The sequence below is a fragment of the Dysidea avara genome, chromosome 14, assembly GCF_963678975.1.
Source record: "Dysidea avara chromosome 14, odDysAvar1.4, whole genome shotgun sequence".
Taxonomy (NCBI): domain Eukaryota; kingdom Metazoa; phylum Porifera; class Demospongiae; order Dictyoceratida; family Dysideidae; genus Dysidea; species Dysidea avara.
The window spans coordinates 4615550-4640184 of NC_089285.1; the positions used below are offsets into that span (position 1 = coordinate 4615550).

The 24635-nt window shown below is 38.4% G+C and overlaps 1 long non-coding RNA gene and 1 pseudogene across 1 annotated transcript; one reads left to right on the top strand and one right to left on the bottom strand.

Moving 5' to 3' along the window:
- Positions 1-552: 552 nt before the first annotated feature.
- Positions 553-11246, bottom strand: LOC136243968 (notchless protein homolog 1-like; annotated as a pseudogene).
- A 935-nt stretch (positions 11247-12181) lies between these two features.
- Positions 12182-23452, top strand: LOC136244934 (uncharacterized). Its single transcript, XR_010695656.1, has 6 exons — positions 12182-13216; positions 13267-13354; positions 14929-15031; positions 19103-19292; positions 20502-20658; positions 23064-23452. It is a non-coding gene; the product is annotated as an uncharacterized lncRNA (long non-coding RNA).
- The last annotated feature ends 1183 nt before the right edge of the window (positions 23453-24635 follow it).

Genomic DNA, 24635 nt, shown 5'->3' on the forward strand with positions numbered 1-24635 from the left:
TAGAGTATATCGATCTTTTCTGTGATATGCATTTTGACAAGTTTGTGCTTCAGCCACTTATTATTTATCCATAAATTGGAAATTATTATGGGCATAATTTGAGCATAATGGGTAAGTAATGAGCATAAATTTAAGCATAATAGGTAAATTTTTGAGCAGTGCAGCATAGCATAATAGATAAAATTATTAGCATAATCGGCGGGTCCCTACTTGCAAGTGTCATTCTCTGATGCTTCTGTGATGCTTGTGAGAGCCTAAGTGAGATGTGATCTGTGTGCATGACAAGAGATGTGAAGTTGCTTGAGTAAATAAAACTTAGCTTCATTAGTTGGCTTGTCAATACCAATTTAACACTCCTGGAGCTGGCCTTTATTCCCGGATTTTGGGAGCCTGGAGATCCACCAGACCATTCCTCTCCCACAAACAAAGCAGTTTGGGTACAAGACTACCAATATTAATCTATATAACACTCATAATCATGTACAGTACCTCAACTCCGGCACAGATTTTAATAAACTTTTCTTTCTTTGGTATGGCTGCTTCGATTTTCATCCCAAAATCCAATTCCTACCTTTCCATTATATATCCTGTACAGGTGCGAAAGAGAAGCACAAGTTAAATATAAACATTGTGTTAAGCCCTAACTTGAGGGTGTGCTCTTCAGAGTGCTGCTAACTTCTAGGCATTCTTCGATTTTCACCAAATGACGATAATAAGGCTGTATGGTGCAGTCCATATATGTGAGGACAGTATATAACCGTAAAAAATCCCCCTGGTTTTCAGTAATTCTTGAAAATGGAAAAGCTAGTGTAAACGTACATATAAAGAAGTCTGGCACCACCCGCCCAAGTACTTTTGCGAAGGGCGGGCTGCGCCAGACTACATATAAAGGTGTGGTATAGCTATGTGTGCAAATATTAGCTAATCATTAGATCTTTAGTTTTATAATGTTGTACAATTAATTGCAATATCTGGTAATTTGTTCCACAATTTAATTGCATCTGGGTAAAAGGAATATTTCAAATGAGATAACCGTGGCTCTAAAATGGTTGCTTGAATCTATTAATGTCCTCGGGTAAGTAAATTATTCCTGATGAGTGAGTTCCCTGTTTCAGTTTCAACAAGATTAACAAGTTTCCCTGATTCCCTTCTAACTAAAGTGTTGTACAGGCTCAGGTCCCTAGAGGGGTAGTTGCCTAATAAGTTGACCAATAAAGAAAAGGCTGTTGCTATTGTTCCGGCAGTCACGTGAATAAAAATAAAACTTAGAAAAAAAAAAAGGTCCTCAAACGAAAAAAAAAAGAAAACACAAAATGCCTTGAGCGGGAATCAAACCCGGGACCTCCAGTGCTTGAGCCCAGAGTCCTACCCATTGTGCTACGTGGCTCCCAGCTACCCAACTCCCTTATATGTCTCTGAGTGGAGTAACTTCTATATAATATATATTGAAGGTGAAGAAGAAATTAAACCTGAACCCGACCCTAACCCTAACATTAGAACTACTTTTCGCATTCCCTAAAGTTGAATGCTCAGGGCAACCTACTAGACGCGTTCCCTAAAGTTGAATATTCGGGGCAACCTACTAGACGTGTGCCCTAAAGTCGAATACTCGGGGCATAGCATACAATTAGTGTGGTTGATAGTGAGAAATCTAGTGGACTGCCGGAACAATAGCAACTTTGTAAAGAAAAAAAAAGAAGTCAAGATATACTGACAGAATGCAGGGGAAATCCCAGATCAGGTTGTGTGGCTCCTCAGGCACTTGCAGCTGGCTGTGGATCAAGTCACTGCCTGGCCTGGGATTTTTTCTGTATTCAATTACAGGTCTCTGAAGCAGGCATACTGTTGAGCTGGGGAATAACAGATTGCCCATTTAACATGTTAGTGACACTAAAATACATTGAAAAATCACTACAATCTTGCTTGCTTTCCTTTGTACTTTTTCTAGTTTATCAATATTAGTCAGAGTATAGGGTGACCAAACTACACAGGCATACTGTAATATGGGTCACACTAAAGAATGATAGAATCTTTCCCTTACACTTGTTGATCACTATCTCAAATTGCACTGCAGATATGCTTGGACATTGTTTGTTGTATACAGAAGTAACGTGGAAGTTTCAAGAAAATGTTTCATCAATATAAATTCCCAAGTACTTGACTTGTGGATCTTAAATACTTAGCCTTCTCTATACATTTGATGCAGTTTATAAACAAACGTACACAAGTTCATTACACAATAAACTGACTGAGTACTCACATTTTAATGTGTCTATCTCGTCCACCACTAGCCACTTGTTCCCCATTAGTACTCCAGTCAACACTAAACACTTCATCAACATGACCTGGTAGATCCATCAGTAACTTCCTGTTCTTAATATCCCACACCTGTAGGGAAGGGTGGGTAATGAGTGGGTGGGGCTGATAGTGCAGGTCACCTTTAGTGTACTATCTGAACTACCACTACACAATAACCTGCTGTCTGCTGACCAGGAGATCTGTACGGGACAGTAGCCAAGAGTTATGTGAGATACATGTACATGCACACAAGTTTAGTACACAACTTGGAATGGTATAAAATTATATATAGCACATTATCAGTACTTCCAGATGTGGGTGGGAAGGATTTTTCTTTTTTAAAGAGATTGTATCAGTGCCTGTGTGACACTCACATGAGTAAGCAAAGCAGAATGCTACGGTAGCTACTTACAGAGAATGTCTTTAACATTAAGGATGTACCAAGTATGGACATTTTAGAATCAAAAACATTTAGTGTTAATATACTATGTGACTGGATTTGACAAAACCAGGTTTCCACACACATCCAATTCTTTGACGTTAATCACTTGTAACTTGACAACTCAATATGCTATTGAGCTACAATTTTCACACAATGCTTTCATTGCATTATACAATAACAGGTCCAAATTTGAAACTGACAGCATTTTTATACATTGAGTTATGGTCCTTTAAAGTCACACATCTGGATGTGTGTGGAAGCCTGGATGTGTCAAATCCGGCCACATAATTATGTTGATTGAAGCATTACAAATTCTAAAACGTGCACACTGGCATCTGCAGCACCATCCCATAGACACAGTTAGAACTTTTGTAGATAGCTCCTTTGCATGCCAGTTTATATGACAACTGAACTACTAGTGACTGTCATTGATCCCTACAAATCTTGACCAACGCAGACCACTTAGAAAGCAATATTATTTAGATATTTACCTAAAACTGCTCAAAACTGTGTCAAAAACCTCATCCCTGAAGTACCTTGGGAGGCTGTGCCTTCCAGATCAACCTTCTGCTGCTCCAGATGCCCACTTTGCCAAGCCCTGGATCCACCTCTGCTTTTTTAAAGTTCAATATGACATCTTCAAATGCACACATAATCACATACACAATACTAGTCCAGCTCACCTGATATACAGCACTGACATGACCCCTCAAACTAGTGATGTACCTGTATGGTGTGTATACTAGTAACATTACTAGTGTAACTATCTCCTCACTGACTTGCCCGTCCTGCCATCCCATAACTTCACTGACTTGTCAAATGAAGCACTAGCAATGAGACGAGCATCAGGAGAGAAACTGACTTGATTGATAAGTTGTTGATGACCTAAACAATATCACACTGTAATAGCCTGATGTTACAGGGTTTGCAATTTCAAGTAAAATGCATAGTGAGGTTACGCATGTGTATTTGCTATACTGTATTTACTCGATTTGTGCCCCAGGGGTACTATTATTTTTCGTCCAAAAATAAGGATAACACCCATGGAATAGTGCCGCAATATTTGAGGATGCGCTACTAATATTTTAAACCTGCCACTACTATAGCTATTCTACATTATAGTTTTATAAAACAATCACAACACGTTGCTACTTACTTTGTCTACACAGAACCTTCTTTCACTCAAGTCCTTGTAGCACAACTATGTCACCCCTCGTGCTATGTGGTCAATTTATTAACTAATATCCGGAATTTTCAATATGTTACAGCTGTTCAAGTTTTACCAGGACAATGCATTCCTCAAATCTACATTGAGATTAATACTAAAGGTATGAGAGCACTAGTAAAGAGTAATTATGAATGTATAATGTGGCACTATTCGAGGGTGTGGTACAATTTAAAAACTTTTCAGAAACAAGCTTCAAATAGTACCGCACTACGGTACTATTCGAGGGTGTGGCATAAATCGAGTAAATATGGTATTTGGCTTTTCTTGAAGTGAAATAAGTCATGTTACACCATCCCTGTTAAAGAGATTTGTCGAGTGTATAGCAGCCTGAGGCACAATATGGACCATTGTGGTACCAGATAAATCGCTTGCAAAAACACGCATGTGTACGCATTCACACTACACAATTTGTATGAAATTTCAAGTGTTGAAACCCTGTAGTGAACACTCAGAGGCGGTTGGTCACACCATAACATGATCACATACTGCTATGTGTAATTGTACAACCAAATATGGCAACAAGTGCATGACAATAATTTTATATCTTAGTTGGAAGGTACACAAGAAGGCTTTGTCAGTGCACTCATTACTAATGGGTATGTATTGCATAATTCTTAGGAATAGGAAACAGGAAATTTTACATTAGTGTTTACAAGGTTAAATTAAGTACACACACAGCACAAGTGCTGAAGGTCTGTAGGACTCTTGCTCCTACAACTTCAAACAGGCTGTAGGCCTACAGACCTTCAGCACTTGTACTGTGAAGTCTAATAAAATAAATAAATAAAATACACTATGGCTGACACGGATGGGTAGAAATACGCATCCACACACTGCCCAAACGATTATGCTATTGATCATTCGTCTCATTTAGTAACTGTCAACTAGTTGAAACTTAGCAACTACATTGAGCCAAGATTAACCTGTAAACCCAAACCCATAACTAAACACTCAACGTTGCCCAATATAATGATAGTCATATCTTTGAACTGGTTGGGCATCAAAGCCATGAGCAAACTACATTCCCAGGTAATATCTTGCATGGCAATATGCAGGTTAAACTGTAAGCAGTGCCTTTGAACGCCCACACAAAAGTGGTATACGTATAATAAGGACACTATAAAACCATAGTACATATTTACTATAAGATATGTACTGTATTGTACCTACCCATCATTCAATGGTTTCTTGCCAGTGGATGGTTGCCATAGGAACAGTGTGAAGTCATTAGACCCAGACACAAGTAGTTCTTCACTGATCACTTCCTAATATGGTAATAACCAATGTACCATCAGTACCTATTACTGGTACTCACCTTCACTGGTGGAGGTCACCTGTGTAGAGTAGAGATTCAAATTAGCAACACATTAAATAATGTCATTACGTAAGGGTCTAGAAAATCAAGACCCTTCTCCATATACTATACAATAAAAGTATTGTTCACATCATGACAAGGTGTATACCAAAATGGCTTCTAGAAACTTCACAGATACCGTATAGTGGGAAATTTTTGAAAGGTCAAATTTTCAAAAATGAGTACTTGATGGTAAGTTCGAAAAATATATTTGATACAGTTTCTCTCTACCATTACCACACCGCACTGTAGATAAGACAGATTTATAAACCTAACTGGAGGAAGCTAACAATTGTTGCATTGGTCACGTGTATGTAGCTACAGTAGAATTTGCTGCTTTGATTGTTCAGTATAAACAAAGGCCGTGTCTAGCTACATATTCCTCCTTTGTGGCTTGAACCATATTGCTTGGTAGACTGTACATGGCTTTAATCCACTGAGTGGCCTGCAGATTGAGCCATCACCAGTTAGCGCTTTTCATCACTTCCAGATATTCACTATCATTTCACTCAGGCTGGAATAATAATTTTCTCGAGCTCTTAGGCTTCAAGACTCATGGTGACACTCATGGTATAGCTTGCATCGTGTTTGCCAGTGGCCTAATACCTATAGTTAGCTAACTGATAAAGTAGAAAACATGCAGCACAGGGGTGTACACAGGAATTTTGAAAAGGGGTTTCCACTACAGCTAAGTGACTGTTATATTAGAGTTACCTGACTGCTCTATTAGAGTATCTCAATCTTTTCACAAAAATCATAATTCAGAACAATGCTATAAGTGTTGCTAACATGCTAGAAACTATTATTTAACTAAGATAAAAGTTTAAAATATATCCTGTTCCAGGATATTCTGGAAACCTGAAGTTTTGATTCCTTAATGTTTCAAGTAGTGTATAAAATCCAAAGGGGTTCCTGAAACCCCTGGAAACCCCCCTCGGTACGCCCCTGCAGCACTTACCCTTGTTTATAGTTTGATAGGTACTTTTTCTGGTAAGCAAATTACATAAATGAGTTATTGAAAAGGCATTGTTGTTTCGAATTTTTTGAATACTTAACCTTTCAAAAATTTCCTTTTATACAGATATGTATGAGGTCTCTGATACTGTATATCAATTAAATTTGGCGGTGAACTAAATTTGGTGACTTGGTGATTTGTCACTAAACCGCCAAATTAAATTTTCTTCAATATTATTTTGATACCTTGGGTCCAAGCTTTTGATACCAGTTGCAGAAGTAGGTTTGGACATCCCAAGTGTGACTTCGTGGATACTACTTAAATACACCTTTAAATTATCACATGCAAATGGGTGTGGATTACAGACTAGACTAGATAATAGATACTAAAAAACTCATACTTGAATAGTGGGCATGGCTCCACGTAAGCTTGCAGGTAGTAGCAAGACATGAATTTGTGTGTAGCCATTGATAAATGGGTGAGGCTCTACGTATGCCTACAGACAGCAAATGATCCTGATAAGTGGGCGTGACTCATGACTGCAGAAGGACCTGGATTTTCTTTAAAGCAGATCAGATCCAGACCTGTCCCATAAAAACGACTCTGCCAGACTCATGCATGCAGTGACTGAATCCATAATATTTCAGCACAAAAAGGATTGTACGCTATAGCACGCACCTTACACCACTCATGTGCACCGCCAATTTTTCAGCGACAGCATTTCGCCAAATTACATTTTCGCCAACTGCAATTTTATAGCAAATCACCAAATATCAGTTTTGCCAATATTTGTTGTTATACGGTAGGGCATACAACATTACTAGCCAGAGAACTACTACACAATACCTTCTGGTTTAGACAGTCTGTCATTAGCTGATTCATATGGTCCAGTCCTTAACACATAGTCAGTGTTAAGACACAGCGTGTTCACCTGACAGGAGCTCACATGATCCAGTTACTACAACATGTACACCACTAACCCAGTGACCATGTCCTGATAGTGTCCTACATAACATAATACTCCTATGGAAGATGATGGAATTCTGCTTTGTGGTAGGGATGTCATGATAGTCGTGACATATGACATGTCGTGACATAAAGCTCCATGATATGATATGACATAGGCTTCTTTGTCGTGACATAAATATCTCCAAATAATGCACACTTTTCCATCCATATTGATCAAATTTGATGCAATAAATATGAGAAAATTGACAAGTAAGTACAAGCAATGCTGGTTGTTTGTTGATGTCATAGTTAATATAGCTGATGTTTAAGCTGATATTTTTGCATGTTTGAATCAAAATAGCTATACAGTTTCATAAGTAACAGCTTCAGTTGTGAAACTTTAAGAATTGCTTATGCCGTGACATAAACCTCTATGATATGTGACATAAAAATTTCTATGTCGTGGCATCCCTACTTTGTGGGTACGGATAATACATGTACACACACATGCACAAACATACATACACACTCACTCACTCACACACACACATCACGGTCTCTCCACACTTCACAGTCCTATCTTGTGATGAGGTATATATCAGTCCCTCTCCACCCCATCGTACACAAGTCACTGACTGACTGTGACCAGTTAATATCATCACTGAATGAGCCAGCCTTGTATTCCATATGTGAACTTTACTATCCTATAGTGTGGAGTACATACACTACTATCCTATAGTGTGGAGTGCATACACTACTATCCTATAGTGTGGAGTGCATACACTACTATCCTATAGTGTGGAGTACATACACTACTATCCTATAGTGTGGAGTACATACACTACTATCCTATAGTGTGGAGTACATACACTACTATCCTATAGTGTGGAGTACATACACTACCATCCTATAGTGTGGAGTACATACACTACCATCCTATAGTGTGGAGTACATATACAAGATCCCTAACAGGAATTATATACCATAAAATATTATGTAATTATCAATGCAAAATATAGTGTATACAAGCACAGGCTGTTATGATCGCAGTACACAAAGTGCTATAACTACCAACACAATTAATGATAAATGTACACAAGGACCAAAAGTTGAAAGCAAGCATAAAGCTTGTACAGCTTCTAGAAAAAAAAATGTTACAGTGGTTGTTACATGTAGACCTACATGTAGCTAATTGACTATACTTTCCATTGGCATCACAATAAAAGCTAATGGAGGTAAAAGCTAAGTCCACACTGATCATTTCCAACAGTTTGACTTCACATTTACAAGTCCCATACAATTCAGTCTCGCAACTATATGCAGAACGTCTATATATGGTCTGCATATGAGCATACTTACTGATGCATTGGTCTCCGTGACAACCATGTTATCCACTGTCTGTGGCCAGTTAGGAATTTCCCAATTGTTTACCAGTTACTGGGTCCCATATACACACCTGTAGATTGTATGATAAACTGATAACAATTGTATCGTGGTGTGTAGAAGAGAATTTTTCGCATAAGTATTGGATATGTCTCACACTATGTAGTAGGGTATTAACATACTGTGTATAACTGTGTAGTATAGTGGAACCTCTCTTAATGGTCACCTCAGCAAAATGGCCATGTGACTGGTCCCAACTGATTCCTAAACAGTTTGTACAGAAATAGTTTGCATTAAGCGGTCACCTCTATAACACATATAACAGTCAGCTTTTGGAAGCACTTCGTTATACAAAAAAGCCTCTCACAAAGCAGCCACAGCAAGTCATGACAGTGAGTAAACCAGTTACACTACTTTATACTTCTATAACATTTTATACTCACAATTGTGTTCTGTATAGATAAGCTTATAGCCACTTCATGGCTTTGTCTCTTCACATGATTCCAATTAAAGCTCACCCCACAATATGCTAATTTTTTGAATTTATCTCGGAATTTACAGTTGTGTAGTTACCAGGTAACTGTCTTTCCAGTATAAAAACCATAGCCTTTCTTTCACTGGCTTTGTAGCAAGGCAGCCTAGTGATAATGTCTCCATATAGTGGTTTCTCGCTCTTGTTGGTCATCCTTTCTGGTTTCTGCTACTTTGTTTATGCCTGTTATGTAAGTAATGGATTGAAGAGTAGGCATGTGTGAGGATAGCTATAATCCCAGGAACCTTTGTATAAAGGTCAAACCTTGGTTTGTGGCCTATGGCTGCTTTATAGAGATACGATAGTGAGTTAGGCAGCCACCTCTCTATAAAGACCAAATATCTCTGACCACAGGTTCCACTGTAGTAGTAGTAAGAGTATTATTAAGGGTGGTAGAGGGAAATGATGTGGACAACTCCATACATTTCACTCACCTTGCCAGCTTTACAACCTGATGCAATCTTCTTCCCATCTGGTGACCAGGCAATACTGAGGATCCAATGGGAGTGAGCTACATGTATGTAGAGCAAGAGAGAAAGATAAGATACTACATCAACCTTTTAGTATGTACACTACAATAAGGTACCACTCAATTGTGTTAGCTATACAAGCACATTTCAACAACAATATGAACACCTAAAATGATACTTTTGATCAACAAGCCTTTCAGTTGGAGTTTCAATTACACAGTATACTCTAAATAAAACAATAAAGCCAAATTTCGCTATATCCCTGTACAGTAGCGGACAAAATAAAGTTTTTGTTCAATTGGCGTTCCGTTTAAGCTCAAGGTGGCAAGCAAACAGCTCTATTTCTACAAACCAGTTAGCCCTTCACTATTACAAGTTGCATAGTGTTGTGTAATATAGAAAGACAAATATTTTGATGCACAATAGTACCGGCACTAAAGCCAGCAGTTTCCTTTATAGACAAAAGAATGCATAATTATGTAATAGAAAATGCATAATTTTGATAAATTTGATGACGCACGGATCATAATAGTTACCAGCAAAACATAATACACTGTAACTTACTGCTGGTTTCTTGTTCTTTTCACCACCATCATCATGCTACAGTACAAGAGTGTAACAGTACATGAGATATCCAATTTACAATTCAATTACCTTTAAACATTTTCTTTTTCTCTTTGGTTGTTTCTTCTCCTTCTTCTCGGTGTCTGCTTGCTCTCTAACACACTCTAAGTAGTTACCTATACACATATATACAATTTCAAGTTTGATTTGAGATCATCTAAAATCAATTTTTTATTTCAATCATTTAGACCATGGTTTCAGATCACAGCACAGTATATATGATACCACTTGTACAATTTCCTCTGTCCCACCACTTTTATATTTTTTAAATTAATTATCAAAGTACCTTCTCTCTGGTCTACTCAAAAAGTACTTTAAGACCACAAGGCTTAGCAATTGGAATAATGCAGAATGCAGCAAAGGCCATTAACACCTGGAGGCTTTCTTCCTTGAAACATAGTCTACGGCCTCAAATTTTGGTTCAATGGACTTGCCTCATCCTTCTCAGCAAGATGGTGGCTATTTTTAATGAAGGGCTGCACTACCTCCTGCAAAGTTATGGCCGCTTGTTGACAGACTTCAGGTCACTGAAGTAGAATATATAATTATCCCTTGAACTCCCTACATATAATGGCAAAAATCGCTAAATAAAATTTCTGCAAAGTCGCTGTTCCGCTATTCCGTGTTTTATAGCCTCCCTCGAAGGATTGCTAGTGCTATGCAAACATGAATTATACATCACCTGTAAACAATAAATCAGCTTCATACTCCTTGTCCGACCAAATAACTCGGCATTTCCCATCGTTGATGCTTCCTTCAATAATTTTATCGCTCCTGATAACACTAGTTCCCTCATCGCTGAAGTCCACCAAAGCATTTGGCTTGGCAGATCCTAAAAAAAGAATTAGAGTGACAGGTACAATCTTAACATCGACTTCCAAGTACTCAACGAAAACTATAAGCCCTAAACTTACCTTCAGATACACGTCTTTCAGAGGTCCTGACCATTCTAAGTGCTAGAGTGTTCTTTCGAACCGTTCAGTTCAAGGCACGTGGTGATTGTGGTTAGAAGATCACGTACAATTAAATTCTAATATATTCGCTGTGCAGGGCAGGGGTGTGATGCTTTAGCTCCCGAGCTCCTGTGCTGAGATCACTGTAAAGTTCTTTGAAATCACTGTAAAGGTCTTGCTCAGATCCCCTCAATGCGACATATCTTGCTTTTTTACTGCGTGGGTTCCACGGTTTCCACGCGTGTTTCACGGATTTCGTGAGGGCTCCACGATCATGCATGGAATCATTGCGTGGTTCACCACGAGACTGCATGGTTTCACTAGGAAGTAAGGCGAGTGAGTAAGCGTGGACCACGATGGCCGTGACAATGGAACCACGCATACACTGACGTGGAAACATGCGTGATCACCGTGGAATAGTGAAGTTATAGTTGAGCTGTACCGTACCCAAAGGGTTCTTACTAGCAAGACTCAATAAAACCAACCTCAGAATGTGTAAAAACCAAAAATATGTCAGTCCAGTCCAGTGTTCCAGTCCAGTAGTCCAGTCCAGTGTTCCAGTCCAGTAGTCCAGTCCAGTGTTCCAGTCCAGTAGTCCAGTCCAGTGTTCCAGTCCAGTAGTCCAGTCCAGTGTTCCAGTCCAGTAGTCCAGTCCAGTAGTCCAGTCCAGTAGTCCAGTCCACTGAATAGTAACCCCCGTGTAAGGTGCGTGCTGTAGCGTACAATCCTTTTTGTGCTGAAATATTATGGATTCAGTCACTGCATGCATGAGTCTGGCAGAGTCGTTTTCATGGGACAGGTCTGGATCTGATCTGCTTTAAAGAAAATCCAGGTTCTTCTGCAGTCATGGGTCACACCCACTTATCAGGATCATTTGCTGTCTGTAGGCATATGTAGAGCCTCACCCATTTATCAATGGCTGCACACGAATTCATGGCTTGCTACCTGCAAGCTTACGTGGAGCCATGCCCACTATTCAAGTATGAGTTTTTTTAGTATCTATTATCTAGTCTAGTCTGTAATCCACACCCATTTTCATGTGATAATTTAAAGGTGTATTTAAGTAGTATCCACGAAGTCACACTTGGGATGTCCAAACCTACTTCTGGGGAGCAACTGGTATCGAAAGAATATTGAAGAAAATTTAATTTGGCGGTTTAGTGACAAATCACCAAGTCACCAAATTTAGTTCACCGCCAAATTTATTGATATACAGTATCAGAGACCTCATACATATCTGTATAAAAGGAAATTTTTGAAACGTTAAATATTCAAAAAATTCGAAACGACAATGCCTTTTCAATAACATATTTATGTAATTTGCTTACCAGAAAAAGCACCTATCAAACTATAAACAAGGGTAAGTGCTGCATGTTTTCTACTTTATCAGTTAGCTAACTATAGGTACTAGGCCACTGGCAAACACGATGCAAGCTATACCATGAGTGTCACCATGAGTCTTGAAGCCTAAGAGCTCGAGAAAATTATTATTCCAGCCTGAGTGAAATGATAGTGAATATCTGGAAGTGATGAAAAGCACTAACTGGTGATGGCTCAATCTGCAGGCCACTCAGTGGATTAAAGCCATGTATAGTCTACCAAACAATATGGTTCAAGCCACAAAGGAGCAATAAGTAGCTAGACACGATTTTACCACGGCCTTTGTCTATACTGAACAATCAAAGCAGCAAATTCTACTGTAGCTACATACACGTGATCAATACAACAATTGTTAGCTTCCTCCAGTTAGGTTCATAAATCTGTCTTATCTACAGTGCGACGTGGTAATGGCAGAGAGAAACTGTATCAAATATATTTTTTCGAACTTACCATCAAGCACTCGTTTTTGAAAATTTGACCTTTCGAAAATTTCCCACTCTACGGTATCTGTGAAGTTTCTAGAAGCCATTTTGGTATTGTATAGTATATGGAGAAGGCTCTTGATTTTCTAGCCCCTCATGTAATGACATTATTTAATGTGTTGCTAATTTGAATCTCTACTCTACAAAGGTGACCTCCACCAGTGAAGGTGAGTACCAGCAATAGGTACTGATAGTACATTAGTTATTACCGTATTAGGAAGTGATCAGTGAAGAACTGCTTGTGTCTGGATCTAATGACTTCACACTGTTCCTATGGCAACCATCCAGAAACCATTGAATGACGGGTAGGTACAATACAGTACATATCTTATAGTAAATATGTACTATGGTTTTATAGTGTCCTTATTATACGTATACCACTTTTGTGTGGGCGTTCAAAGGCACTGCTTACGGTTTAACCTGCATATTGCCATGCAAGATATTACCTGCTCATGGCTTTGATGCCCAACCAGCTCAAAGATATTACTTTCATTGTATTGGGCGACGTTGATTGTTTAGTTATGGGTTTGAGTTTACAGGTTAGGCTTGGCTCAGTGTAGTTGCTAAGTTTCAACTAGTTGACAGTTACTAAATGAGATGAATGATCAATAACATAATCGTTTGGGCAGTGCGTGGATACGTATTTCTACCCATCCGTGTCAGCCATAGTGTATTTTATTTATTTATTTTATTAGACTTCACAGCACAAGTGCTGAAGGTCAAGCAAGTGTAAATACCACAGCACAAGTGCTTGTGGTATTTAAGATCCACAAGCCAAGTACTTGGGAATTTATATTGATGAAACATTTTCTTGAAACTTCCACGTTACTATTGTATACAACAAAAAATGTCCAAACATATCTGCAGTGCAATTTGAGATAGTGATCAACAAGTGTAAGGGAAAGATTCTATCATTCTTTAGTGTGACCCATATTACAGTATGCCTGTGTAATTTGGTCACCCTATACTCTGACTAATATTGATAACTTGAGGGTGTGCTCTTCAGAGTGCTACTCACTTCTAGGCATTCTTCGATTTTCACCGAGTGACGATAATATGTATATTAAAAAAATCCCCCTGGTTTTCAGTAATTCTTGAAAATCGAAAAGCGAGTGTAAACGTACATATAAAGTCGTCTGGCGCCACCCGCCCCTTCGCAAAAAGTATTCTTTTGCGAAGGGCGGGCGGCGCCAGACTACATATAAAGGTGTAGCATTAGCTGTGTGCAAATATTAGCTAATCATTAAATCTTTAGTTTTGTAATGTTGTACAATTAATTGCAATATCTGGTAATTTGTTCCACAATTTAATTGCATCTGGGTAAAAGGAATATTTTAAATGAGATATCTGTGGCTCTAAAATGGTTGCTTGAATCAATTAATGTCCTCGGGTAAGTAAATTATTCCTGATGAGTGAGTTCCCTGTTTCAGTTTCAACAAGATTAACAATTTTATCCATCCCTGATTCCCTTCTAACTAAAGTGTCGTACAGGCTCAGGTCCCTAGAGGGGTAGTTGCCTAATAAGTTGACCCATAAAGAAAAAAAAATGAGAAGTCAAGATGTACTGGCAGAATGCAGGGGAAATCCCAGATCAGGTTGTGTGGCTCCTCAGGCACTTGCAGCTAAGTCACTGCCTGACCTGGAATTTTTTTCTGTATTCAGCAGTTCTCAATTACAGGTCTCTGACTCCCTACTTCACAGGCATACTGTTGAGTTGGGGAATAACAGATTGTCCACTGCATCCCATTTAACATGTTAGTGACACTAAAATACATTGAAAAATCACTACAATATTGCTGCTTTCCTTTGTACTTTTTCTAGTTTAGGGCTTAACACAATGTATATATTTAACTTGTGCTTATCTTTCGCACCTGTACAGGATATATATATAAATGGGAAGGAAGGAATTGGATTTCGGGATGAAAATCGAAGCAGCCATATCAAAGAAAGAAAAGTTTATCAAAATCTGTGCCGGAGATGAGGTACGTGATTATGAGCGTAACATTGGTAGTCTTGTATATACCCAAACGGCTTTGTGTGTGGGAGAGGAAAAAGCAAGGGGGTGTCACTCAGGGTCTTGCTGTAGGTCGATCTGCGACTACGGTCAAACTCTAAGTCAACGGTCAAGGCCACCAAATAGCTCTTACAGTGGGTCAAGACGATACGAAAGGTTCGAAACCCACAATCAAAAACTATACGTAGCATTATAAGTTTACGGAATTTTACGTAATTCACAAGAAGTAAGGATCTCCATGAAGATGTTTTAAAGCTCCAACAGGAATTTCGCCGTAACTATAACGATTTTTTCTCTCCTGGCTGCTGGTAGCACGCACTAAAAATATTATACTAGGTTACAAGCGCAGGTGTGTATAGGAAAATAGAGAAATAAGTGGAGGTCAAAAGTTTGACAAGAAATGCTCAAGTCATAGGTCAAAGACAATAAATGCTGCAAGTCAATGATCAAGGTGAAATTTTCCCTGATCAAGACTTTGACCGTAGTCGCAGATCTACCTACAGCATGAGCCGACATGACACCTCCTTGAGAAAGGTCTGGTGGATCTCCAGGCTCCCAAACTCTGGAAATAAAGGCCAGCTCCAGGAGTGTTAAATTGGTATTGACAAACCAACTAATGAAGCTAAGTTTTATTTACTCAAGCAACTTTGTGCCTCTTGTCATGTACACAGATCACATCTCACTTAGGCTCTCACAAGCATCACAGAAGCATCAGAGAATGACACTTGCAAAGGGGTGATACTCCATATACCCTGTACTCCAAACTTCGTCCTGGGTCAAAGTAAAAAAAAAAAATGTCTTGACCCTTTGCTAAAATCCATGCTTGACTCTTGACCAAATTCTTGCATATTTTCATAAAAATACAGTTATGTTGTAACTGTAAAAGTACCAATTGTGGTATACCTTTACAATCGAAGCCTGTCTTTTGACCTACTGCAAATTTCTTGCTTGACTTTTGTTTTGACCGAGGACGAAGAGTACAGAATATATAGTGCCTCCCCCTTGATTTGTGAGTGCAGTAAACTATCCATAATGGCCATTGTTGGGAATCAATGCCATCTGCTGTTGTTGTTGTTTTTGTACCCTGATCGAGCTGATTGCCTCGCTAGTGGCTGTTAATTACTCCACTTATAACTCAGTCTTCTGGAGAAATAGAATTACAACCAGAATCAATAAAGATACAATTATATTGTTTGTCAACTGATATACTACCATATAGCTGGTTATTTTTGAACCAGACATTTTCGTAGGAACAGTAAAATCTGAATTTCATAGATTTTAATTTCGAAGTACAGGTGGATTTCAAGCAAATAGAAAGTCATGTCACAAATTACAAAAATACATAGAGTCTACATGTGCTCGCCTTATCGATGGTATCAAGGATGGAATAACCTCCACTTTCATATCAACCCTGTGATTACATTGTGTGTCTGCATGGAGTTGATACACTATACATTGTATACATATATAGTGTATTTGACAACTTCTTGTTCGCAACTCAAACAGGCGGTTAACGGAAGGAAGTGAGGTCATTCTATTTATAGTTTTTGCTTTAAAGGCTTCTATAGCAACAAAATCTTGAGGGCAATACCATTAGTCAGTGTTGTGCCTTGTACCTGGAATCTCCGAAGTACAATCATGGTGGAATTGCTGGTAGTGGAGGTCTGTGATAGTAGGATGGAAGTCGGATGGTATTGCATTCCACCAGTGAGAAGCAGTAAACCTTAAAAACTTTTGAGTAAATGCAAGGTGATAATATACTGTACGTGACATATATTATCTATAGCACAACCTCTGTGAATTTAAAAAAATTAATACAGCAAGTCATTTGTCCTGGTCTCATATTTGGAATATGGAGCGACCAAACTGTATTTATACGTAGTTTGCCTGCATCACCTTCAACCCTGCCACCTCCATTACTGCTATAATTATCAGCTGTGCTAGGATTTTGACAAACTATACATAATTTTCAGCTATGTGCAGGGCTCCAATGTAAGTCAGTTTTACTGAGTGGATTCCCTGTGTAAATATTACAATTACTATCATTTTCAGCTAATTCTTTCTTCTTAGGGAAGGTAGTAAAATGTATAGCTTCAAGACTCTTTTGATAATCCTTGTAGTGACAGAAATGGCTAGCCTACCGTTGTTGTGATTTTGTGTGCTTCAATGACTGCCCGCCTGCATCAAAATGAGGAAGTGGCTGATGAGAAACTAGCAATCTACTTTGCCTGGCCTTATTATAATAATAATAATTGTATAGAATATATTATAGGGGATAATTACTATGGTATTAGCTATGGTATAGCATGTACCTGTTGAGCTGAATCCTCAAAAACATTTAATAACTCATAGATGCAATTACAGACCATGTTGAAATTTGGCTCATTTGTAGTACTACTTGACCTGCTAAAAAGATTTTAAATCTTTTCGTTCAAATGTCTGACATAATATTTACAGTCAATCAACATTTTCACTATACATTTCCTATGGAGAAGCCATAAAAGTGTAATCTCCATTACAGCCCTTTTTCAAACTTGTAATGCCATACTTGTCTGTTGTTGACACCTTTGGTGTCGCCGTTAATCATCTGGTTGGCTGAAGTGTTTATTCTCAAGAGGAAAAAAAATCCACTTTTGATTTTTAAGTGTTTTTCAGGATCCAGCTCAACTTATACATATTTGAATGATTGTTAGATACTATACTTACAAATAGTTGGGGTTCTAAGCATTTTAAATAGACCTTTTTTGTGTACTTTTGGATAAAAGCATGAAACTTGGCAAAGTTTGCATATGACAAACCACTTCAGATTTGACCTTTGGTGTTGTTTACAGACAATGTAATGTTTAAAAACTGTCAGTTTTCTCTATTTCATGTTTGTTTGAATCCGAAATCCACAAACTTGGTGAAGCTCTTGCCTTATAGAATATTTGGCAAAATACTATACTAAACAACCATCATTTTCAGTACGCTGGCTTGGCACACTGAAATCACAAAATCATTCATTTGGCTTCAACAATATAGTAACTCATTATCTACTTAGATGAACAGACTTACATGTATTAATGCGCGGTACTTATTTTCATCATGGAAGATTCGCTGCAGTATCTGTAGGCATAGGCGGTGGGGGGCTGAAGCTTTCCCTCGGTCTGCTGAGGGAGGTCTATATAGCCACCCTTAGAATATCTTGCCGAAATTGGAGTGAGGCTAAAAAAGATTGATATACTCTAATAGAACACTAAAATACCCTAATAGAGCAGTCAAAGCGCTTCATAAAAATATATTCCTAAAAGTACTTGCCTACAGTGGGAATTGAACCACTGACCTTTCACTTTAAGAGTTGGTGTGTTACACCTGTACCAAGTATTTCCAACTGTCTAAAAGCTGTTTTGTACTGTAGTCAACAGCTAAAAACTTTGTCACAAGAGGTTTTTATTGACTGCAAATACACTGTAGCATATTATGAGTTAAAAAGTTGGTGTTTTAGTTGAAAATGCTTCAAATTGTGTGTATAAAACTAATTCTGATGAACTTTCTGAGACATTGTGAAAATGGCTATAGTTTCTGGGGGCCCTGATCTATACACTCTGGTCACGCACCCCCACCCCCCACATCCTCCACCACTGCCTGCAAGTGTTTGCAAAAGTAACACCGTGGTGCCATATATGGAATTATAATTGATGAACAATGTTAAATGCTGTCTTGTGGACAAGTTAAATAGCTACATCGCTAGACTTTAAATTATTTATTAAAGTTGTAGTGAAAAAAGTACTCAAGTTAATGAACCAGAGAAACACCTCACAGTATAATTGGACACATATTACTGTTAAGTCTGGACTTCTCACCATCTGTATGGGTGACAACCCTCAAAATTTTCATTCATCCATTGTAAGGAATTCTCTCAAGTGCCGTGTAACGATGGTATCCGCCTATTTGAAAACAAATGATTACCCAAAGTGTTTTACATTGGTTCTTCTGCAATTTCATGTAACTAGTAGACTATATAATATTATCATATCCTGTTTGTTGTTGTTGATTATAGCCACGTACTATCAAAATGGAATGGAGTCATGCTCAAAGTCTTGTAGGTATTTTTGATGGTCTCTTGAGAAAGATAAATGAACGGAGCCAAGTGTCAAGAGAGAAGTGCTGTCGCCAAAAACAACTGGAGACTCGTGTTCTTTGGAGTGACACAGAAACACAATGCCGTGTTGATTTGAGAGAGAACAAAGGTGGAATATTTGTGAAGGTGCATTACAGGTTTTTGCAATTGAATTCGGCGACTTTGCAATTGAATTCGTCCCGTTTGCAATTGAGTTCGTCGCTGTTGCAATTGAATTCGTCCCGTTTGCAATTGAATTCGTCGGTTTTGCAATTGAATTTGTCCCGTTTGCAAATGAATTCGTCACTTTTGCAATTGAATTCGTCGCTTTTGCAGTTAAATTCGTCCGTAACAAGAATGGCAGCTGGAGCAAACACGAAAACATGATGTAGCAGCTGCTACAAGAACTTGTTCAAGTACAATGGTAGTAAACAACTCTTTATAAGGCAATAATTCTTCCTCTACAGCCTCTCCAGCAACATTCCAAACTCTACTACGCCATTCGCGATGGGTGTGGTCACTCGCGTGCAAGTTAATTAACTTGTCAGACAGCTATCAACTTCGTGTACTACCAGCTTCAATTACCTTCTAGTGTCTCAAGTGTAACTCTCCAAGGCATAAATAGTTCATCTCTTAATGAACGGGTTGGTTTCTTGGAGCCATTTTGTTTATGACGAATTGTAATGCAAACGCGACGAATTCTATTGCAAAACCGACTAATTCAACTGCAAAACCGACGAATTCAATTGCAAAACCGACGAATTCAATTGCAAACGGGACGAATTCAATTGCAATACAGACGAATTCAATTGCAAACGGGACGAATTCAATCGCAAAGGCGACGAATTCAATTGCAAAAACCTGTAATGTACAAATTATTTGTCTACTTTATAATAGTATCATATACAAGCAGGGCTGCCCACAGGGGGGGGGGGGGGGCAACTGGGGCATTTTGCCCCGGGCCGCCAGCCTGAAAGGCCCCCCCGAATACCTGCTTAAAAGATCGATATACTCTAATAGAGCAGTCACAGCATTCTTCAGAGGAGCAGTGCAGCAAACTTATAGATAAGGAGATATGGTTGGTGAAGGGTGGCTATTGTCATTGTGCGTAGGTTGTGACCTGTTTTTTTTTTTTTTTTTGGTCTTCAACTTACAGTTTGGGTGAAGTTGTGATTTAGAATGGAAACCTCCTTGCCTCTGGGGCCCCACTTTAACTCTTTGCCCTGGGCCCCTTAATTTCTCTGGGCGGCCCTGTATACAAGCACAAATTAATATTGTATATTATACACTTTTTATACTTGTGAAATCACCTAGCTGTATGTACTGTTTTGTTATATAGATACGAGTGATTCAGTGTTCAGATCACTCATGTAAGCAGTTTGTTGTAATTATATCAAGTGGAGATTTAGAAGAGTGCAAAGATGCACTGTCTGCTCTCTTGGAGAAGCGAGAAACTAGTTCACACAATTTGTATTCTAAAAGACCAACACCTTCAGGTAATTAATAAGAGTTTATTATTAATAAGTAAGGACGTCCATAACCAGATAGCATCTTAACTGCACATATACTTTATATGTATGTAAACAGGGCCACCGACAGGAAGGGGTGGGGGAACTGGACCATACAGTAGTACCTGCCTCATAGCTACATTATCCAACAATAATAATTAATAAAAAAGATGTGGTTAAAATTATGTCACCAACAAATAAATAATGTAATGGCTATTCATCTGATTCCAGACACCTACTTATTCAGGCTATTCATCTGGCACTCACCCAAGGACACTAGTTGTATAAAGGTTGGTGAGTTCAAGGGGAGCTAGGGTTGGAGCAAGTGCCAACCATAGCATGTCTCAAACTCAACAAAAATTTACCTTCATAGCATATACCAAGAGTATATAATCGAAACCAAGAGTGTCGAACAGTGTATTAGTCTGTGATTAATGATTGTGTAAAGTAACACAGATATTTCAGTAATTGTTTGTTTACACAAAGTGGTAATTTGAAATGCGCACATGGCAACGGGTCTTTGTTTGCCAGTTTTCTGTGTTATTCAACCAAGTATCAACAGTTATTGTACAAGGAAAGTGTAGTAACAAGAGTACATAATAAAAATAGGGAGCCCTCCCTATTTTTATTATGTACTCTTGGTAGTAAGGACCCAAGATAACTCCAGTTTGCTAAAACAATGGTTGCACAAACAAGCGTGTTGCTACGCTTTCAGGGATCCTCTTGATAGTATATACCAGAACTTTAACATTTGTCAATTCCCTTTAACTCCTATCATGTTTTCACTTGATTTTGTGGCCAAATTTAGCTAAATACAGCAAACCTTAATGGTAATGAAAACGAACAATTACTGATATATCCATGTTACTTTATGCAATCATTAATCACAGGGTAATACACCTGTTTGATACTCTTGGTTTCTATTATATACTCTTGGTAATAGCGTTAGGGTCGGGTTCAGCTTTGGTTTCTTCTTCACTCACGTGTAGTCATAGCAAACTATTTTTAGATAGGGGGACTCTGTTTATGCAGTTGTCAAGCACAGTCAACATGCAAAGCATTATCCCTCTAGGGGTCTGGGGACATGCCCCCACAGGAAAATTTTGAGGGTTTAACCTTCTGAAACACAATGACTGCTCTATTAGATCAACTGACTGTTCTATTAGAGTTATTTGATCTTTTTGAAAACTAACAGCAGAAAATTATTAGAGAGGCTCCAGCCCTCTTTCTTCCCCCCCCCCCCCCCCCCCCCGGGTTGCTATGTCTATACCCAGGTATATACATGTAGGTTGTACAGATTACCTCTTGAATCACATTTATAAGATAGAAAAGTAGAGGAGGTGGGTAGCTATAGTGGGTACGCGTTCACCTGAGCCCTGCCAAATATAGTAATATCAAAGGGGTGAACACATGTTCACTCCCAATGGTTTTGTACTGGAACAAGCATATTTTCATAATTACTGTAAACATGTTTGCACGCCTGAATCGTCCATACTAAATGTATGGGATATTTTTAAAGCCTCATAACTCACTTGTTCTTGCTGGTATTAAAGCGCTTTTTTGATTACCAGTTCCGGCGTTTAAAAGGATTCACATTGCTACTAAATGTTTGGACAGCTGGCCCATGTAACAAGAGTTATTAACAAGAAACGAGGGCTCAGGTGAACGCGAACAGACTATAGCAATGGAAGCACAGTTGGTACTACACTGATCTCACACATCAGTGGTCCATGGTTCTAACCCTGAAAGTGTTGCAGGTTATTATGTATATATTTTCATTTTAGCAACCTTTTTGTCTACACATGTGGAACCAGACAAATAGCCTCATACATGAGAAATGTGCCCTTAGGCTGATAATTGCTGTGTAGTTATTTACCTATTGTATGCTTACTGTCTATTGCTGCAGCTTAATTGCTATTAAACTATCAGTCAGTATACCCATGTCTCAGTCCAGTGTTATCAACACCATTTTCTTGTTTAAACACCAGTATCATGTGAGAAGGATCACATGACACTCATGTGAGAAGGATCACATGACACAAACTGTGTGTGTAAATGTCCAGAACTGTAGAGAGTTTATTTAGTGTTTGTTGAAAGTTTAAGTTTCATTGCTTCGTCGTGAGATTGAATACCTTGGGTGAGATTGCAATTCAGAGAGAATCACACTAGAGGTATGATAGTTGAAATAATATAGCTAGTGAGGTAATTTAGCAAGAGAACAGTCATTCTTATACAGCATCCCTCAGATTTAATTGTGTACTAACATATCACTCATGTTTATATGCCAATACCCCTAGAATAGTATTACTGTACATGTTTATCTTTCCTCCCACACACACTGTGTTCAGGGACCCACGGAGTATGCTTTTAAATTGCCCTATTGTTCTTTCTAGTATTTTTTCTTCACCTATTATCAGTCTTGTGCCCACTGTAATAACCCTAAGACTGCACACAGTGGGTGAAGATCAAGAAAAGGAATGTAACTCAAAGTACCTCAAGTGTTGATACAGCAACCACTAGTGGACAGAGCATCACCACAGAGTCCTTGGATGGATCAATTTTTAATGCAGAAATTTAACATGCTTTGGAACTGCTGCAGCCACGCAAGAACACTGTTGTTATTGTAAGAACAGAAGCAGTTTATTGAAATTGAAACTGTTTGATGTTGGTGTACTGTTGTAGTATTGACTGATGGACTGTACCACACATAATAGTATGCACTACATAGAGTGACAGGAATGATGTAATTTTTAGTATTTGAGGGCTGAAACAAATAGTAATACTTGACGAATACTCATTAAGGATTTTCGTACTCGGATAGTAAAATTGGTACTCTAGTACTCATTAAGATCATGTGAGCTGTTGTCATCAGAGAGTGACACAATGAAGGCTGTAGAGTTTGATTGGCATAATTTCTGGTCACATCAGTACTTTAATACAGTGTGTGTATCATTGTTGTTACTTGAAAAAAGCTGTAAACTGTTAAAGGTTGGTACAAAACATGTCAAATGGGTATGACTATTTGCAACTAGTAATTGTGAGTACACGATCATTAACTCTAGAGAGTACTTGAATACTAAAAAACCATATAATGATCGTGTCAGCCCTAATTTGTATCATGCAGTACGGTAGTACTGTATAAGGATTGATAATGAAGAACTGGGCTTTTCAAACCAAAAAATATCACCCTAAAACCATTCCGTCCATGACAGTCTGGTTAGGCACAGCTAAACTCAAAAATACCTTCAGGCCTTCCGAAAAGTTTCTATGAAATTCAAAAAAAATCTATTAACAGATTTTTATGTTGATTGACTCAGTATTAACTAACTGATGCCTCCAACCAGCATAACTCAATGGATAACGCTACAGACATGATTTCTTCTCTGTTTTGACTTCGCTTCATCCCAAGATGTGCCTTTTTGCCAACCACAGTACGTTCAATACACGCATCATGGACTTGCCTTTATCCTCCTTTGTATCCTAGTTCTTTTGCTGACAACAGAAGGTGTCAATTCACAATAGCACAATGGAGCTTCCCTGTGGCTGTGTTGCATGGCTTATCGCCCATATTTTCCATAGTGACTGGATTTATTGCAGACATGCTTCTCGTACTGTTCTTCACTTGTAATTCTGTGTAACAGGAGGAGCATACTGATGACATTCTGTCCGTTCAAACATTGTATTGCGTATACTGCATTAACATGCAGTATGCAATGTTCAAATGGACAGAAAATCCTCAGTAGCTATATGTGTTTAACATTGTTATAAAATTATTTTGATTATAACTGGACAAGGAAATGATGCACCATATGCATAGATCACAACAATAGTGAAATTTAAAATTCTATAGTGTATTAGTTAATATACCACCTAAAATAATATTTTATGATCAAATACTGAATGATACTAGATTATATATACTACACAAATCTAATTGCCAGGAGCAGACTGTGCAGTATGCAGTG